The following is a 6000-nucleotide window of genomic DNA, read 5'->3' as shown; positions in this document are numbered from 1 at the left end:
TCTCCTCTTATCTCTCCACGTCATCTCAACAATCTATTCTGCTGTAAATAGTGTCTTATCTTCTAATTCCAGCCTGCTAGGCTCCACACCCGGGTCCGAGCACACAGACAAACACGAAACAGTAAAATAATAATCGAAAGAAGTTGGCATTCAAACAGTCAGTGTTCTCGAACCCCCCCCCACCACACAGCCAGCTGTCTGACCCCAGGTCTGTGTGTGTTGCAGCTGCACTCTGAGGTGGAGAAGCCTCTGCTGACCTCCGAGAGCACAACTTCAAGAAGGACATGAAGAAGTACGACCATCACCTCACTGACCTGCGCAAGCAGCTCTCTAGTCGCTTCGGCGGGGTGGAGAAGGTACGGGCACCTGTACTGCTCTGTACACATTTCTAACATATTTTTATGTTGTATACAGTAAATGGATAATTTAATACCGGGTCAGTGCTAGAGGCTCCTGTACTGTGGAGCAGTGATTGTCAAAGGTTTTTCAACATTCTGTAGAAGAGAAATAATGGTTTAGGCTGGGGCTGGGGTTAGGTTGGACTGGGGCTGGGGCTAGATTGGACTAGGCTGTGCTAGGGCTGGGGCTAGGTTGGGCTGGGCTGGGCTAGGTTGGACTAGGTTGGACTAGGCTGGTCTAGGTTGGACTTGGGAAATGGGTAGCAAACATGACAAATCTGGGGAGGCTTCAGATCAGGCTGAAGAAATGGTCCATTGGAGCTGGGGATTACTGTCAATGACTCCTTCTGTGTGTGTGTGTGGGGGTACATGTCTGTGTGTGTGTGTACATGTCTGTGTGTGTTTGTACATGTCTGTGTGTGTCTGCTTGCATGTTTCCTGCGTCTGCTTCAGGCCCGGAAAGCCCTGGCGGACAGGCAGAAGGACCTGGACATGAAGACCCAGCAGCTGAGGTCAAACACATGAACAAGCACGAGGAGGACATCAAGAAGGCCCGCAGGAAATCACACAAGCAGGTCAGGGGTCACGGAAAGGCTCCGAATCTGAATCACTCTGCGAGCTCACTCTGCTTCCAGAGAGACAGAAGGGAGGAGGAGAGGGGAAATGGAGGAGGGTGATGGGATTGAGGAGGACAGAAAGTAGAAAGGAAGTCCTCTCTCTCTATTTCTTTCTGTCTATCTCTCTCTTATCTTACTCTTTCTCTCTCTATATCTAGCTATCTCTTTCTCCAGATTACACTCTACTCCCAGTTCCAATCAATAGCTCCATTAGAAATGATTCATGATGACCACTTCTGGACAGAAGACACTTCATTACCATATAGATGAAGATCTGGGTTGGATAAAGAGATCTCTCTCTGTCTCACTCCTCTCTGTCTCTCTCTCTTCTCTGTCTCTTGCCCTCTTCTTTCCATTTCTGTCTCTTTCTCTGTCTCTTGCCCTCTCTCTCGCGCTCGCTTTCTCTCTGTGTTCAACAAAGATTGTAAACTAAGCTCTGATTACACAAACTAGAACTATGTCCCTCCACCTGTGTGAGGTTTGCGTGCATCCCTGTGACATCACCCATCGTAGCCTGAATCAGGGCTTCTTGAGACCGTCAGCGGCAACTGTATCCATGGAGATGAGGTCTCAGAACTGATATGTTTGTCCTGGTCGCCATCTGCTGGTCATGTAAGGGATTGCATTCCATGGAGTGAGTCTGAGGGGCAAGTCAGACTAAATCTTGAAACATTGTGCGAATTGTCCCGTTTGCCCTGAATCCCAGAACACTGCATTTACAGTAGAATATTGATCCATAATTGATGAGGAGGGGTTTTGGCATGGTAAAGAGCAGGCGATGAACTTGTGTCTCTAACCTCCATGCTGTGTGTCAACAGGAGACGACCTGATGCGTCATTTGGATCTCTACAACCAAGCCCAGTGCAAGTGGTTTGAGGAGATGGTCACCAACAGCATGGTACAGCCACTGCTCTGACTGCTTGTTCTGACTGACGGTCCTGTTCTGTCTGGCTGACCGTTGGGCCTAGCTGACAGTTTTGTCTGTTGTGTGTCTGTTGTATCTGGATAAGAGCGTCTGCTAAATGACTAAATGTTGTGTGTTCAGGAGCTGGAGAAGCTGGAGGTGGAGAGGGTGGAGATGATTCAGCAGCACCTGCGTCAGTACACCACCCTGCGCCACGAAACCGACATGTTCAACCAAAGCGTAAGTCAAGTTCTCAGCTACGTCAGGGTGTGTGTGTCTTTGTCACATGTTCTATATAGATGTATGCCTTTTAAATGTGTGCGTGTTGTTCTGACGGCACAGCGTTTTTGGGTTGAGGAGTTCATCTTATTGCATTATTGTGTGTGTGTGCCGTCTCTTACTCTCTCTCTCTCTCCCTCCCTCCCTCCCTCCCTCCCTCCTCCCTCCCTTCCCTCCCTCCCTCCCTCCCTCCCTCCCTCTCTCTCTCTCTCTCTCTCTCTCTCTCTCCTCCTCCCTCCCTCCTCCTCCCTCCTCCCTCCTCCCTCCCTCCCTCTCTCTCTCTCTCTCTCTCTCTCTCTCATCTCTCTCTCTCTCTCTCTCTCTCTCTCTCTCTCTCTCTCTCTGCTTCTCTGTGTGTGTGCCTCTCTCTCTCTCTCTCTCTCTGTGTGTGTGTGTGTGCCTCTCTCTCTCTCTGTGTGTGTGCCTCTCTCTCTCTCTCTCTGTGTGTGTGCCTCTCTCTCTCTCTCTCTCTCTCTCTCTCTCTCTCTCTCTCTCTCTGTGTTTCCAGACCCTGGAGCCTGTGGTCCAGCTCCTACAGAGCGTGGACCCAGCCAAAGACAGAGAGCTGTGGGTCAAAGAGCACCAGACAGGGGAGTTACGGCGGTCAACTTGGACATCTAGACCTGGTCTGGGATCAGCCTCTGCATGATCAGAGCCCCAGGCCTCTCCACCTCAACTCTCCAGTAGACCCAGGATCAGATCCATGCATGGCCAGGACAGGACTCAATAACAGTCTTCTCTGTGTTACCGCAGAAGCTGGAGGTCAGCTGGTTCTCCATCACACCAGGCTATGCTTCTCAATCCATGTTGGAACAATAGAAACAACTAGCGGTCAAAATACCAGCATGTTATTCATACAGCGTCTGACAGTGTTACTCTGTGTTAAGGACTGCCAGTAAACACGCCTACAGCAAACATTTTACTTTGCTCTTTACCTACATCAGTACATGACATCATCATCAGGAATGCGGTAGATTTTGATGTAGCAATCTGACCAATCACAACCTCTCAAACATGGTTTTTAACAAACAACTAATGATCAGTTGACTAACAGCTAAATTAAATCATTTTTAAGATAGATAATGCAGTATGACACATATGACATGAAACAATATACTAGAATAAATATGATCTATTTTAATATTTATGCTGTCACAGTTATAAATAGAAACTGCATGTTTTTAAATAATATCTTAAATGTTTAATGTACATTGGGGAGTGTATATTTTGTGGAATATAAGGTTGTGATGGCACAGTTGAGCACGTTATTGGCTTTGTGTTTACGAATGTCTCCTAAAAGTACTCCAGTCAATGACCAAGGAATCCTTTACAACACTGAAACACAACAACAACCTCTCTCTGGGAAAACGGGAAAGGAGTTTGGCCTATGTGCACCGGTTCATCTCCTTTTCATCTGAACGGCACTCAATCACTTACCTATGAAAATTCCACTGTAAGTACGGTAACACAGTTAGTTTCTGTTTCAGTACCTTAGACTGTAATTCAGTCTTAGGAAATAGTCAATATCATTAGGTGGTGGGGATGTTGTCCGTTCCTCCCACCCCCCCACACCCCCACCCCCCACCCCTCCCTGCAGTACCCTTATCCGTGAATTACTCTTATGTTATAGCGGGCAACCAGGAAAATCCTGATAGGTGTACAATGTTTGTCTGCGTATAATGTAGACTACACCGCTGTTTAAACTGTACACGGTTCGTAAACAAGTGCACTCTTCGGGTGAAAAGGTGACTGGTCTGGGCACAGGGCATGAATGTGAATTACCTGTTTGTTTCGGGTCACAGTACGTGGCCGATAAGAACCTGGGTGGAGTTTAGTTAAGGTCAAGGGCAAATGAGATGATCGATAGTGATCCATGCTATGAACACCTTTTAGTGCCTAATGGTGATATACCTGGAATGTCCTTGATTAATATTCAATTCTGCATCCGTGTACATACATGTACATATACAACTTAGATGGATTTAGTTGTTACATGTCTTTTAACGGGCCTTGCACAGCTGTGCGTGTTTTCATGATGTGTTTTGATTTCACACAGAGGGCCTCCCTGTTCATATGTCCATGTGTGGCGTCGATCCACTGATTAAAAAAAACAAACAAAAAAACACAGATTTCATATCGAACATTTAAGTTAACGTACAGTTAACATTTCTCACCTGCCTCACGTCCATATCACAGTACAGGTTTGTAACAGTAAGGGTAATGTCTTGGCCCCCAGCAGCTTGACATGTAGGCCTACCTAGAAGGAGATGAGGGTCTGCGTGTGTCGAGTCTACTATATGGGTGTGTGTGTGTGCGTGTGTGTGAATGTTGTGCGTTGTGATGTTATGGGGGCTTTTTGGTTGAGATCAACTTATCAACTTATCTCATGTGTTTTCTGTGCGTGTGTGCATATGTGTTTATGCTCTGTGTGTGTGTGTGCATGTCTGTGTGTACTGTACTGTGTTCTCTGTTAACTGTGGCTCTGTCTGGAGTTTTGTGAGTCTATAGATGTGTATCTGTGGTACGAAATGATACTGGTCCTGGGAACTGTCACAAATTGAAATCAGGGTTCACATCCCAGAGTACCGAGGGAAACACAGTTTTATCGTAACCATAACGGTTACGATAAAACTGGTAGTTCACTTCGGTCTCTAAGACACAGGTACTGACACACAGTAGCTACTCACCATTTGGAATGAGGCTTATTTTTGTAAGAGAATTCTATTAAATAAATACCACCCAATCACATCCTTGTGAAAATGAACTGGATATTTAGCATGTTTTTATTTGATTGTATCCTACCTTTTAACTGACACGTAAAAAATTGCATTATTGTTGTAGACGTTTTATTGTGTATGTCAATGTTGTGCAATCTGTAAAATGTTTTGCCAAAGTTAATTGCATTTTTAAAAATACTGATGAAAAATATAGTTTGATTTAACTTCCCTTTTTTCTGGGATTGTTTTCATTTGGGCTGTAACGTGAATCAGCAGTATTCAGACACAACAAATCATGACGTACGGTGAATCTTTGTCCAGACAATGTTCTGTAGAATCCAGTGTCCAATTAAATTGCTTTCCTTCAAAATATCAACTTCTGTCTGTATCAATATCGTACAATAAGTTCGGATTCAAACGTTAACATAAGTTGCTTTCCACCACACAGCTAAATCTAATTAACATAATATCATCATTAATGTAAGCATTGGAGGGATCAATATGGATGTCCATAAATCGGTAAATAGCTTTTTTCTTGCTGTGTTACCTTAAAGTAACTACATACTCTTTCAGTTTCAGCCCCCTCTATTTTGAGGCTTCCTAAAACTCTCGAACTGACGCACAGTAAGATCATCACGCACAACCCGTCCCTTTGACGTCAGAGTAGCCTACCTTGAAAAGTCACTCGTGTCAAAAATTTCAGTTGACATTTACATTTAACCATTTAGCAGACACTCTTATCCAGACCGACTTACAGTAAGTACAGGGACAGTCTCAAGTAGGGTGAAGTGCCTTGCCCAAGGACACGTCATTTTTTGCACTGCCGGGGAATCGATTCAGCAACCTTCTGATTACTAGCCCGATTCCCTAACCGCTCAGCCACCTGACTCCCAGGAATACAGGAAGAGAAGAGACCCACAGGCCAGAGTGCTGACAGAGTGGACAGCTTTGTTGTGTGGAGGCTCAGATATCCAGGCCAGTCCTTGACACCCTGAGCTAAAGCTGCTTTAGCAGTGGAGATCTCTATTTAGCGCTAATACCCCAAGCCTGAGACAGATATGAAGCCGTCACAGTGTTTCACCTGT

The 6000-nt window shown here is 45.4% G+C and overlaps 1 pseudogene; it reads left to right on the top strand.

The window, feature by feature from the left end:
* LOC134034158 (growth arrest-specific protein 7-like) overlaps positions 1–5285 on the top strand; it is a 5521-nt pseudogene extending 236 nt beyond the window's left edge.
* Positions 5286–6000: the final 715 nt, after the last annotated feature.

Source organism: Osmerus eperlanus, chromosome 2, assembly GCF_963692335.1.
Source record: "Osmerus eperlanus chromosome 2, fOsmEpe2.1, whole genome shotgun sequence".
Taxonomy (NCBI): Eukaryota; Metazoa; Chordata; class Actinopteri; order Osmeriformes; family Osmeridae; genus Osmerus; species Osmerus eperlanus.
This window is presented reverse-complemented; position numbering and strand designations above follow the sequence as displayed.